Source organism: Cervus canadensis, chromosome 28 (genome assembly GCF_019320065.1).
Source record: "Cervus canadensis isolate Bull #8, Minnesota chromosome 28, ASM1932006v1, whole genome shotgun sequence".
NCBI classification, from domain to species: domain Eukaryota; kingdom Metazoa; phylum Chordata; class Mammalia; order Artiodactyla; family Cervidae; genus Cervus; species Cervus canadensis.
The window spans coordinates 219,720-234,223 of NC_057413.1; positions in this window are offsets into that span (position 1 = coordinate 219,720).

Below are 14,504 nucleotides of genomic sequence, written 5' to 3' on the forward strand. Positions count from 1 at the left end.
CCCCTCTGGGCTGGGGCTCCCTGTCCCTCCCTGGCTGATTCCCAGGACACGGAGCCTGCCGGCCCCCTCCCCTGGCCTGCCTGGGAGGGCCCATGGGGCAGGGGGCACATGCCGGGGAGGGAAGGTTCTAGAGCAGCATGAGGAGGGGGCTGCAGGCGGGGTGACTGGAGGGGCCCCGCTGTTGTGCGGGGCCGCAGCCGCCCGCTGGGGGTCCCGGGCTCCCAAGGCTCCTATTGCCGCGGACGCAGGCATCACCCCCGGCCTGTCCGGAGCCGGGGTCGGGGGGCGCTCTACTGTGTTGGGAAGGTAGATGGTGGGTGAAGAGGAGCGCTCACCCCTGAGAACCCACCCGGTGCCTTTAACACAGCACTGGACAAACACAAACAGCCCCCCTCTCCTGAAGGTCCCAGGAGAGTGGCTGCCTCGGTGGAAACAGTGATGGAGCCGCGAGGTGCCCGGGCAGCAGAGCCGCGGCCCCGGCCTGACTCAGGGAGGAAGTCGTGTTTCCACTCAGCTCAAAACAAGTGGTTTCAGGACGGCGCGTGTGTCACCGGCATTTCCCTGTTGTGTTTATGAGATGAGGTGGGAATAGGCCCCGTGGTTACTCTAATCTTGTCTTTTACAAGAAACAAGAAGCCCCCAGTGGAACACTGGGAGGGGGCTGAGAGGCGGGAGGCGCTGGGGAAACCCAAGGACGCCCGCAGGGAGGGGGCGCGCTCCGGGCTGGAACTGGGCCGAGCCCTCTGTCCAGCGGCGCCTTCTCAAGATGGGCCGTGCCAACAGCCGACATCCAGGGGGCGGGGGACACAGGCCACCCCAGGGCCAGGCTGGGCCGGGTGCCCTGGAGGATGGTCAGCATGCAGCAGGTGTGTGGGGTGTGGGGACGCTTGAAAGGCTGGGGCTCGGGAGTCCTAGGGGCCCTGAGGTCGGCAATTTCCCCAGAAACCAGTTCAGAGGTCACAGCTCCTACTCTGTGGGGACAGGGCTGCACTGGTAAGGGCCAAAGCGAGAAAGTGGCTATTTCGGTGACATGTGAATGGTATCCGCCACCCTGGGGAGGCGGCCACACTCCTCGAACACAGCGCCCGTGGAGGCCCAGCCCCAGGCCCCGGCTGTGGAATGTGGACCATGGGCTGGGGGCTGGTGGCCGGGAACTGGGGGCCGGGGGCCATGGGCTGGGGTCCGGGGGCCATGGGCTGGGGGCTGGGGGTTGGGGTCAATGGGCTGGAGGCTTGAGGCTGGGGGGCCCGGCCTCCTGCCCTCGGAAGCAGAGTTCATAGGAGGCTCCAGGATGAGCAGCCCGAGTGAGCTGCCTTTGAAGTGACACGCTGGGTTCATGTCTATATTTAAACCAGAGTGAAAGACAATAAACCAGATGAAAGAATTCGCTGAAAACAGCCTCCTCAGCAGCGGTGACGCCAGGCAGCCACGCCGTCTGGGCGAAGCGCGTGTTCCACTCACCTGTTTGGGTGGTGATCAGGCAGCAAAACAACGGGAGGAAAAAAATCCCCACTTTTTCACAAGGAGGCTTTACTGGAAAATCTAATAAACAGAGTCGGAAGCACAGCAATCTTGAAACCGCCTTCTCTTCACCCAGTGCTGTTTTCATGATCGGCTCTCTCATGGCCGCCCTGAGGCCTGGGCACCGGGCCCACTCCGGTGGCCAGCGGTCACAGGCTGCACCCCCGTCATCTGTCAGGGGCTGAACTGGTCCCCTCAAAATTCATGCGCTGCAGCCCTAACCCCGCACCTCGGGTCTGGAGACGGGCCTGTAAAGAGGTGAGGTGGGGTCACTAGGGTGGGTCCTGACCCCACAGGACTGGTGTCTCAGGCCAAGAGGAGGTGAGGACACTGGCAACACGGCACGCACGGGGCAACGAGCCCCTGGGGGCAGGGGCGCGGGGGGCATGCCCAGGCTCAGGACAGCGGCCTCCGGACGGACACCCTGGGCCCAGCCGGCCAGCCTCCAGGACTGAGTGTGGACAACTTTTCTGGCTTCAGCCGCCCCGTCTGTGGTACTGCTATTTGTGGCGGCCTTGGCAGACCCACACCATCTCTCTAGAGACTTTTTTTTAAGAAAAAGGATACTTGGAAGACAGCGAGTCCCCCTCATTTTATAGACAAGGAAAATGAGCCCCCAAATCTGTGATGCATCTGAGCTCAATCCACAACCACTGAGCAAGTTGACGGGCTCCCCCTTCCAGGAGGCTCCCCAGGGCAGCGTGAGAACTGAGGGTGCTGGGGGCAAGTTCTGGAAACACTTTAAAGGGAGACAACAGGATCTGCCAATAGATCAGATGTAGCGCCAAGTCCTGAGACCTGGCTGCAGAGACCCGAGGTCCTGGGCTCAGACAAGGTACCAAGGTCCCGGCTGGGCTAGGGGGGTTCTGGGCGAAGCCAAGAGGGAGCGTGGGGCTGGCAAGAGGGTCGCGGGCGGGGCGAGGACGCCGGGAGGGACCGAGACTTGCGGGTTCTGGGCCGGGACTTGCGCCCCGCAGGCGGCACACCCAGCCCTCTCGGCTTGGGAAGAGCTGCAGGCCACTCCTCCACCCCGGGCTCTGTCGTGAATCCTGCACCTGCAGGTTACAGACCCGTTTTCCTACTTTTGGTTTAGACAGGCTTTTAAAGCAATTAAAAATAAGAAAAAATGTCTTTGATGTATATTCTTTCTCATTTTTAAAACATTCAGTATTCTTCAGCATGTGTGTAGGTAATAATTTCCACCTAGCATCTTCCCCTTTGATTGAAAATCTTCCTTGAACATTTCTTATAACATAGGTCTTTGTTTGCTGGAAACGAATTGCCTCAGCTTTACTTTATCTGAAAACACCTATACTTTACCCCCTCATTTTGGAGAGCTACGCTGACTTGGTAAAGAATTTCAGAAGGGCAATTTGTTTCAGTACTAAAGATGTTTATCTACTGTCTTTGGCAAGGTTAGTCCTCCTATAATTTCCTCTCATTAAATCCACCTGTTTAGGCTAAAAATAAGTTCAATACATCTTCTATGAGATAGCCATCCAAATACTTGAAGACAAGTATTATTCAACAGTATATTAAAGACTCAGTACCAAGGTGCCAGGTACTGTCACATGAAATCAGTGTAACTCTCACTTTCCAAGACGGTGAGGCAGGTGAACCTCCACAGAGCCAGCGAGGCCTGGCGGGTGAGGCTGTCAGGGGCCGCGACTGCCCTATCCGTGGGGAACCGCCACCCCAGCCTCACTCAGCATCGTGTGTCCTGCTAAGAAGTGGCCTCAGAGGCTGGCCAGGCCTTACCCAACTGGCTTGAGGCTGGAGAGGCTTAGAATGTGGGGAATTTATACGGGAAGCCTGAAAGTGAAAGTGAAGTCACTCAGTCTTGTCCGACTCTTTTGTGACCTTATGGACTGTAGCCTACCAGGCTCCGCCGTCCATGGAATTTTCCAGGCAAGAGTACTGGTGGGTTGCCATTTCCTTCTCCAGGGGATCTTCTTGACCCAGGGATTGAACCCAGGTCTCCCACATTGCAGGCAGACGCTTTACCACCTGAGCCACCTGGGAAGAGCCACTGGAAGCCTGGCTGGAGCCTCTCGGGTTCACCGCCCTGGACTTAATGGAACAGGATCCCGGCAGGGAGAGGCACGAGGTAGGGGGAGGACTGGGGACCAATGTCTGTAAAGGGCACAGATGCTCAGAGCAGGGACGCCGTCATCCCAGGACGTGGGTCAGCTAAGGCGCCAGGTCTGAACACTTCTAAAGAGTGGACTTTGGTGTCACCCCTTCCAGAGCCCCTGTGTCCGCCGGGACCCCTGGTGCCTCCTGAACCTGCCCTGACCGCTGACCCAGGAGTTCTGCCCTGGACCTGCCGGACTTCCTGGCCAATGGGTCCCATCCCTCCGTGCCTTCCCATGCTCACGGCCCTGGGGGCCCTGAGTGGTACATCCAGCTTCTTCAAACGCAAACAGAAGCGCCGGGCTGCTGGGCGCGAAGAGGATGAACGCTGCCAAGTGTCCTCTCAGGCGAGCTTGACGGGAAGGGCCCCTGACCACGGGGCGCAGGGTCTGGGGGGCGCAGGCCTTGCGGCCTGGGGCTTCTGCGCCTGGGCCCGTCCGTGCTGGCGTCAGAAGGTGGGCGAGCGGCTGGGCGCAGGTGGGGCTGGAGGAGAAGGGGCCGGTGCAGGACGCACACCTCTCTCGCGTCACCAGCAGGCGAAGACAGCTCGGTCCTTCACCACATGGCAGTTTTCCGAGGCCCCGAGAGGAGCCCGCAGGCGCCGTTTCCATGGTCGGTGCGGGTGGCTCCTTGGGCACCGTCTCCCGAGCGTGGGCTCCACGCTCTGAGCTGAGCCAGCCCCGGGGCCGGCCTGGGGACACTCTGCCCGCCGCTGCCTCACAGCTCTCTCCTCTGATGGGAGGAGGTTCTGGCGGAGGGGCTGTGCGCGCCTCCCTCCCCGCTTACCATCAAATCCAGGGCCAGGGGTCCCGTTTGAGTACAGAACCACCTTGTTTTTGAGAAGTAGCTTGCGTTTCCCATTTCCCCTCCATTTGGCTCCAGTCTCCACCGCTTCTCATGCCGCCCACCTCCGGGTCCGCCTCTGTCCAGCCTTCGGACCCGACTGCCCCTGTCGAATCTGTTTTTGATTCCTTTGGGATCGTTTTTCCTTTTTACCTTTGTGTTTGACGCTTAGCTCATGTTCAACATGTGAGCTGCATCTCACGTTTTGGTGTGGAATTATTATTATTCAGCTCTCGATTTTTTCTAATTTTTGTGATGGTTTCTTCTTGACCAATGTGTTCTTCAGAAATCGGGTCGAAAATTCACATGTGTACAGTTTTTTTTTTTTTTAAAGTTACCTTCTCATCACTAATTTCTAATACAGTTTTATTGTGGTTAGGAAACATGATGCTGATTCTTCGTTATTTCTTGACACTTGGTTTGTGGCTACTATATGGTTAATTCTCTATCTAATAGATAGAGATAGTAGGCTTCTATAAATTTCTGCCAGATTGCATTCTAATTGTGCTTTTCAAGTTTTCTTTAAATTTTATAATTATTTTGCCTTCTTAATCCATGAATACTGAGAAGAATGTGTTAAAAAAAAAACAAACTACCAATCTGACTGTGGATTTCAGCAGTTTTTAAATTATATTTCTTGAGATTATATCATTAAGTGTACCCTAAGTTTAGAACTATTTTATTTCCCTTGAGAATTATTACTTTTACCATTACATAGTAACTATTTTTATTCCTGAGCACATTTTGCTTTAAAGTCTCCTTTATTTGATATCAAATTAGCACTACTGCCTTCATCAATATTTTCCTGGCATACTGTTTTATTTATTTTTTTCCCTGGCCTGGCATTCTTTTGCTTTTAATCTTTACGAATCTTTATCTTTTAGGACCGGTGTCTGTCTAGGCACTCAGTCATGTCTGACTGTTTGCGACCCTGTGGACTGTAGCTTGCCAGGCTCCTCTGTCCTTGGGATTCTCCAGGCAAGAATACTGGAGTGGGTTGCCATGCCCTCCTCCAGGGGATCTTCCTGACCTTGGAATCGAACCCACATCTCCTGTCTCCTGCACTGCCGGCAGATTCTTTACCTGGTGGGCCATCAGGGAAGCCCACTTAGGACCCAGAAATAACATATTTAAAAATACCATGTACATGGAATTTGTTATTGTTCTAATCTGAGGTTCTAGTTTATCTGAAAACATTGTAATATTGTTTTAATTCGTTTAAAAATATTTTTACTTTCGTGTTCACATTTTCTATTTATTTTTTATACTTCACTTTCCCCTAATTCCACTGTTTAATTCCTCACCAACATACACTGATTTGAAAGTTATCTGTATTTTTCTTTTAGAAAAAAAGGGCAATTTTTCATTTTTAAATAATTTAAGACATAAAAAGCTTCAAAAAATAGTATGAAGGATTCACGTATTCCTTCTCTTCACCCAACTTCTCCAAATATTAGCCACTGCACAATGACCCAAACCAGGAAATCCCAGGCAAAGATTTATTATTAATGCATCTGCAGATCTTATTCCAGCATCACCAAGTATCCATGGAGGTCTTTTTCCTGGCTCAGGACCACCCAGGACCACATGTCTCAGGTAACTGTCATGCCTCCAGCCTGGGACAGTGCCTGGTCATCTTCCGTGACTGCACTCTGGAGATGATCCGTGCGGTACTTTGCGGACTGTCCCTTAGTCGTGCTTGTTTTGTGTTTCTTTTTGATTAAATTTATGAGTATTGCTTCTCTGACATTTTTGCCAAAAAGTATGTTAATGCTGCCAGTTGGCAAACTGGGTGTTTCGTTCCAAATACTGTGCTTATCACATACCGTTCTGACCGTACCTCCTGATTCAGTGGGACAAGGTCAGCCCCAGGCAGCCCGTGGCCTCCCACAGCCCAGAGAGGCTGCTGGGGTGGCTGTTGGGGCAGCCTCCTGGGAGCTGGTCTGGAGAATTTAACTTGAGATGGTCTGGTACTACTCAGAAGGGTGGTTTATTCAAGTGTAAGATCCAGTGAGGTGTGCTTCCTTCTAGACATTAAACCATATTCTAAATTGTTATTGCAGGAATCCAGTAACTTTGAGAAAGAACCTCCTTTAATGAGAGCTGTGGACAAATCAGAGATGCTCCTTATACCTGTCTCACCAGAATTTATTTTAAGGCAGAAAATTTTGACTTTGCTCAGGATCTGATTAAATCTTAAAAATCATGCAGGCAACTTATAAGGGGAAGATAGACCCAAAGAACAAAGACAGTGACTTTCCAAGGGCCTCAGGAGCAAGTCAAACAGAAATCAGCTTGGACCTCCTGCCTCTGGTTTGAGAACAAGTTCACTGGCGGAGAAGTCAACCATCTGGTGCTTGAGGCAGAACTGACTGACTGTGCCACGTCTGCCCCCGGAAAACATCTGAGTGCTGAGAGAACACATGCCAGGTGATCTTGTAGCCTGGAGACGGGATTGTACTTGGAGGTTCATTTATTTGGCATCTTCACTGAGCAACTATCAGCACTTGCTTACAGTTACAATTCCACTCCTGTTGCTTTTCTGCCTTGGAAGCACCTAGCAACCGAGAGCACTGCGTGTGTCGTCTGAGCCCGACCACGTGCTACAGATGAGTCAACAGAGGCATTGGGAGGTGACGCGCTCCCGGCTGCTGCAGAGCTGAGGCGGAGGCTGGACAGGGGGGCCACCTGGAGCCGCCCGTGCTGTCCTCACGTGGGGGCTTGCTCTGCTCTTGCCGACCACGGGCACAGAGCGCGTCCATCCATGGCCACCTCCTGCCTAAAACGAGCCTTTAAAGCCCGCAACCCTCCTCTAGGCACTCCCCTAGCTGCATTTTCTTTTTTCATTCAGTTCATTTCCTTTCCATTCCATTTCAAAGTATTTTCTGAATTCTCTGGTGATTTCCTCCTTGAGTTAGCTTCCAAATATTTGGAATGTGTTAACTTCCAAATACTTAGCTTTATTTTATTGACTTCTAATAAAAGTTAACACAGTTTATTGACTTCTTAATTCTCCATACGATGTACATATGTTGTGTGTTAGATCTGCCTGCAGCCCTGTGTAAGGCATGGTGAATGTTCTGTCCTGGTGAATGTTCTGTGGACCTTAACAGCGTGTATCCTACAGGTGCTGAATGTAGAGTTTCACGAATGCACTCAGGTTAAGATAGTTGGTGGTATTACTAAGAACCTACATCTTTCCTGATTTTTTTTTGTTGTTGTTGTTCAGTTTTGTCAATTGCTAAGGAGTTTAACAGGAAAAGGAGTACGTCAAGGCTGTATATTGTCACCCTGCTTATTTAACTTATATGCAGAGTATATCATGAAAAACGCTGGGCTGGAAGAAGCACAAGCTGGAATCAAGATTGCCGGGAGAAATATCAATAACCTCAGATATGCAGATGACACCACCCTTATGGCAGAAAGTGAAGAGGAACTAAAATCCTCTTGATGAAAGTGAAAGAGGAGAGGGGAAAAGTTGGCTTAAAGCTCAACATTCAGAAAACTAAGATCATGGCATCTGGTCACATGACCTCATGGTAAATAGATGGGGAGACAGTGGAAACAGTATCAGACTTTATTTTTTTGGGCTCCAAAATCACTGCAGATGGTGACTGAAGCCATGAAATTAAAAGACGCTTACTCCTTGGAAGGAAAGTTATGACCAACCTAGATAGCATATTAAAAAGCAGAGACATTACTTTTCCAACAAAGGTCCGTCTGGTCAAGGCTATGGTTTTTCCAGTGGTCACGTATGGATGTGAGAGTTGAACTGTGAAGAAAGCTGAGTGCCGAAAAATTGATGCTTTTGAACTATGGTGTTGGAGAAGACTCTTGAGAGTCCCTTGGACTGCAAGGAGATCCAACCAGTCCATCCTATGGGAGAGCAGTCCTGGGTGTTCATTGGAAGGACTGATGCTGAAGCTGAAACTCCAGTACTTTGGCCACCTCATGCGAAGAGTTGACTCATTGGAAAAGACCCTGATGCTGGGAGGGATTGGGGGCAGGAGGAGAAGGGGACGACAAGAGGATGAGATGGCTGGATGGCATCACCGACTCGATGGGCATGAGTTTGAGTAAACTCTGGGAGTTGGTGATGGAAAGGGAGGCCTGGTGTGCTGCGATGCATGGGGTCGCAAAGAGTTGGACACGACTGAGTGACTGAACTGAACTGAACTGAGTTTAACTCTCCAAATATGGTAACATCAGAATTGCCCATTTCTCCCTTTCTCATTTTTTCTTCATGTATTTCAATGCTCTATTCGTTCTATTAGGTCAGACACATGCAGAATCATCTTTTTGAATGCTTTATAATTATGAAGAGTCCTTCCTTGTTGCTTCTGAGATTTTTGTCTTGAGATCGACTTTATCTCGTACCAGCAGAGCCACTTGAGCCTCCTCGCGCGTCACTGCATGGTGTACCTTTTCCATCCAGCTACCTTCAGTCTAGGCTTCCCCGATGGCTCAGCTGGTGAAGAATCTGCCTGCGATGCAGGAGACCTGGGTTTGTTCCCTGGGTTGGGAAGATCCCCTGGAGAAGGGAAGGGCTACCCACTCCAGTATTCTGGCCTAGAGAATTCCATGAACTGTATAGGCCATGGGATTGCAAAGAGTCGGATACGACTAAGCAACTTTCACTTCACTTTCAACCTATCTGTGGTTTTAATTATAAAGTACATCTTTTTTTCTGTGTCTTTAAATATAAAGTGAATCTCTGTATATAGCATAATTTGGATTTATGTTGCTTAATATCCATTTTGACATCCTTTTTGCCCTTTTAATTGACATTTAGCCTATTAATGTTTAATGAAACAATTGCTATGGTTTTGTTTGGGTAAACCACTCTATTGTTTGTTTTCTATTCTTTCAAACATTTTAAATATTATTTGAATACAAAATATTATTTCAATTGTAACTGAATTCTTCAGTTTTCCGATTGCTTTTCAGCTGTATTTCTCTATATAATTATCTTAGTGATTGTTGTGGGATTACAATGCATCCCCTTTGCACAGTCCATTTGCAATCAATATACTATTTCATGTAACTTGCAGAAATCTTGCAACTGTATGTCCATACCTTGTTCTCTCATGTAACATCTACAAATGTTATAGACCCACATGAAAAAAATTGTTAGTTTTTACTCTAAACAATCAGATATGTTATGTGTATGGCATATCTATTATGTCTTAACAGAAAAGGAAAAAAAACCCCAAAACCTTTGCATTTCCTGAGATGTAGTTACACGATGTATGCAGGTGTCTGTACAAATACTGGGCTGTAACCACCCCAGATGCCCTCCGTCCACAGCTGAGGGACTGAGGCCTCATCAGAAGTCACCTCCTCTCAGTCTGAAAAACTTCCTTTAGCACTCCTTATGGTCCAGTTCTGCTGGCAACACGTCCTCTGAGTTTTATCTGAAAATGTATTTTGATTTCATTCTGGAAGAGTATTTTCACTTGATGTGGAATTCTGGTTGACTTTAGACACGGCCATCTCACTGTCCTGGGTCTGTGGTTTTTGATGTGAGGCCAGAGTGAATCCAAAATTTGCTCGCCTGAGACACCTTGTTTCTCCGCTGCTGCTACTGGATTTGCTCTTTATCTTTTTGCCTCTCACTGTTATCCTTCTAGAAGTCCAAATACACATGGCATACTATCTGACAACATCTAACACTTTATCCCAAGTATTTCCCCCCCTATTCTACATTTTAGATCAAACCCAGTGACCTGTAGACGTCGGTCTCAGTTGATTTTTCTGTTCTCTTGAAAATGTCCTCCATTTTCCTTGTTCATGTGTTAGGTGATTTGGGGGTTTTAATTCTAGATCAGTTCAGTTGTTCAGTTGTGTCCAACTCTTTGCAACCCCACGGACTGCAGCACACCAGCTTCCCTGTCCATCACCAACTCCTGGAGATAAACTGCTAATAATCTGGATCAACAACCAACTGCAGCTAATTGGTTAGACTTACATTCAAAGAGTCTGTGCGAGTTTCTTGACTGTAGCTTTAATCTCAGGCTGCATCTTCCTCTTTAGCTCAACTGCTCTACTTCACTCAGGTGTTCAAGGATGTTGGCCAGAGAGTTAGGCAGCAGAATTTGGGGGTCTCATCTCTGGCTCCTTCTTTCCTAAAATCCCTCCTCTCTTTCCAGTAGGGGTACTTTTCCGGACACAATCTTCTAAGAGCAGAAACACATCAGTTCCCGCCGGCGCCCCTTGCCACCCTCCTCGCCGTGCCAACTGCACCTGGTTCCCAGCTACAGGCCACAGAACAGGAGCGGCTCCAGGTGCCGTGATCCTGAGTGGATGCCGCCTGCTCTGTCCACTCCTCAGGGCCTTCAGGGGGTTGCCTTATGGATGATGGCCAGAGTTCTTGGTTGTTAACCCCGAGAGTCGTCTGAGAGGATTTTACCCAGCAAGAAGAATTAGAACTCTACCTTTTGAAAGACTAAGCTTCACTTTGACGGTAATTATTATGCCCTAAAACACTAATAATTCAAGGATGCATAAGAGAAATACCTGTTTTTTAATGTAAATTTGTCTTTCATAGAGCTCATCTTTTTTTCTGAGTCACTTTCAGAATATATCCACAATTTGGGAGAAGGACTGTTCCACCTGTCGGAATCTGTGACTGGTGCCGTGGCAGCAGCCATCAGCGCCCTTATCATGCTGAGGCAAGACTGCAGCTTTGACTGCTCAGGTCGTGACCCAGGCAATGTGCCTTAACCAAGAGCCTCAGCCACACCTTCTTGCTTGGCAGCGCGGCCCCTCCCTGGGTCTGAGGCCCCCTCACCCTCCAGGCATCTTTTCAATCACAAAGGGGCTTCCCATCAGTCTCCTCTCCCAGCTCAACTGATCGTTGTTCAGTCGCTCAGTCATGTCCAACTCTGTGACCCCATGCACTGCAGCCCGCCAGGCTTCCCTGTCCTTAACCATCCCCCGGAGTTTGCTCAAGCTCATGGCCATCGAGTTGGTGATGCCATCCATCTCATCCTCTGTCACCCTCTTCTCTTCCTGCCCTCAATGTTTCTCGGCATCAGGGTCTTTTCCAACCGATTACACTTCAGTATAACTGAGCTGGGCTACTCTGTGGCTATCTTTGTGTCTTTCCTGTTTAAAACTTTACTATGGACAATTTCAAATGTATCAAAAGTGAAGAGAATGCTATATATATATGTATGTCTCTCACTTTAAGCTTAGTGAGGAAGGCGCACTGAAAGGCAAGGTGGGCCTCTTGTGCCAGCTAGCCAAGCTGTAACAGTGAATGAAAAGTCCTTAAAGGAAACGAAGAGAGCTGCTCCACTGAACACACGGGTGATGAGAAAGTGAAACAGCCTCACTGCTGATACGGAGAAAGTGGAGAGAAGACCGACCAGCCGCATCATCCCCTTCAGCGGACGTGTGATCCACAGCAAGGCCCAGCTCCCTTCACTGTGAGGCGGCTGCCGGGTAGGAGTGTGAGACCAGAGGCTGGCTCGCGGGGTCGCCGGGAGGCCGCTGCCTCCGGAACGGGAGTGCTCCCTGAGGGCTGAGCCGGAGCACAGGCAGGTGCCCAAAGGACGGAGCCAGGGAGGCCGCGATGAGCCACCAGCCACTGTCCACTGGAAGGAGTGCTGCCCAGGACTCTGGTGGCCAAGTGAGGCCAGGGCTCATTTACCATCTGAACATCCCAGGGCCCTTAGAACCATGTTAAATCTACTCTGCCTGTGCTCTGTAAATGGAACAACAAAGTTGGGATGACAGCGTATCTATTTACTGGTAGTTTACTATTTTAAAAAATTTCCTGGTGACTCAGATGGTAGAGGATCTTGCAGGAGACCCAGGTTTGATCCCTGGGTCAGGAAGATCCCTTGGAGAAGGAAACAGCAACCCACTCCAGTAATCTTGCCTGGAGAATTCCATGGACAGAGGAGCCTGGTGGGCTACAGTCCATGGGGGTCACAAAGAGTCGGACATGACTGAGCGACAAACACGTTTTTTTTTTTTTGAACTATTTTAAGCCCACTGTTGAGACCTACTGCTCAGAAAACAAAATTCTTTCCCAATTACTGCTCGCTGACAGGTACCTTCTCACCCAAGAGCTCTGACGGACGATGAGGCTTGTGCTGTTTTCACACCTACTAACACAGCCCCAACCTGCAGCCCATGGAGCAAGGAGTCATCCTGACTTTCAAGTCTTGTCATTTAAGAAGCACATCTCACAAGGCTACAGCTGCCAGAGAGCAGTTCTTCGAAGGATCTGGGCAACCCTCTGGAGAGGAGTTGGCATTCCAGATGCCGTGAAGGACATTCGTGATTTGTGCAAAAATGTCAGAATGTCCACAGTAACAGGAGCTGGAGAAAGTGGATCCCAGCCCTCAGGGATAGCTTCTCAGGGCTCAAGATTTTTGTTCATGTATGACAAAAAGCCACAAAATTCTGTAAAGAAATATCCTTCAATTTAAAAAAAAGAGGGGGGGGGGAGAGGAAGAAGAGACTTCAGTGGAAGAAGCAGCAGTAGGTGAGGGGGAACAGCATGAGGACTGCAGTCATGCATGGAGCCTGAAGACGGGACCGAAGTGCATGGATCTCAGGATGAAGTCTGAACAGAGGAGGAGCTGCTTCCCATGGATAAGCAAAGGAAGCGGTTGCTTGAGACAGAATTTACTCCTGGTGAAGATGCTGTGAAGACTGTGGAAATTATAACAAGGGTTTAGGATATTCTATAAAGCTTAAAAGCTAAAACAGTGGCAGAGTTTGAGAGGATGGACTCCAATTTTGAAAGAAGTTCTACTATGGGTAAAATTCCACCGAACAGCACTGATACTGCAGAGAAGGCACTGGTGAAAGGCAGAGTCAATCCATGAGGCAAAGTTCACTGACTCATCTTAAGGAACAGCCGCAGCCACTACGACTTTCAGTGAACACCACTCGGACAGCCGGCAGCTGTCAACACAGAGGCAAGACCCTCCACCAGCAGAAAGACTGTGCTCACTGAGGCCTAGATGATATTCGGGTAGCACTGTCTAGCAATAAATCATGCTTTAACTGAAGTATGTACAGTTTTTAGGTATGCTATTGCAACTTAAGAGTGCAAACACACTCTGAGAACCCAACAATCTGTATGCTTGCCCCTTCTACTGCGGGGGTCTGGGCTGAGCCCACGGTCGAGGCCGACTGTAGCAATTCTGCTCATCGTCCATGGTGCGTTCTTCACTCCCCTGTATTTCCTGTAGATTATGAGGCAGACAAATCCAGACTTCAAGTCTCTTTTTAGCAAGAATTCATCATAGTACTGTGAGATGTATTTCTGATTATGGGATAAAAGATATGTTGTGCACACTCTGTCTGACTTGGTACCATCAGCCCCTGGCATGGGGAGTGGGGTCGTCAAAACAGGAGGCTCATGGCTCCTTTTTCAACTTTTAAAAGTTGCCGTAAATGCTCACGTTTGTGAGCAAGAAATATGAAGCACGCACATGTAAGCAGTTTGGTGTTATGATCAAACAAAACAAAAAAACAAAAAGTTAACCTGAACTTTCAGTTACAGAAGGCAGATTGAAACCACACATTAACCTTACCTCTAACCAAAGCCCTACGAAAATGACAGAGCAGCGTGTGTGTACACACAGCGTTCATGCCCAGGGCATTCAGAGTCCACCTTTTGCACACAACACAGATGTAATTATACAGACGGAGTTAACACCACAGTTAAACAGACACACAGGAGTTTAAAAGCTGCCGAGAATATGGGTGAGTGGAAACTGATGGGGTCAAACTTAGATCGTAAATTGGCAGCATGAGAACAAAGATGCAACCTAGTTCACACTGCAGAATTGAGCCCAAGAGTCAAGAACTTATGCTATGGGAACTCCCCAAATGGGGATAAAGTCCAATGGTCCATAAAGGCTGTTAAGAAAGAGACAGCTGTCCCCACCCCACGCCCACCAACCCACCACAGTGGAGCCAGTGCTTCCTTCTCCTCGACGGTGACGCAGGAGCCTGTGTGGCACCAGGGCCAGAGCAGCGTG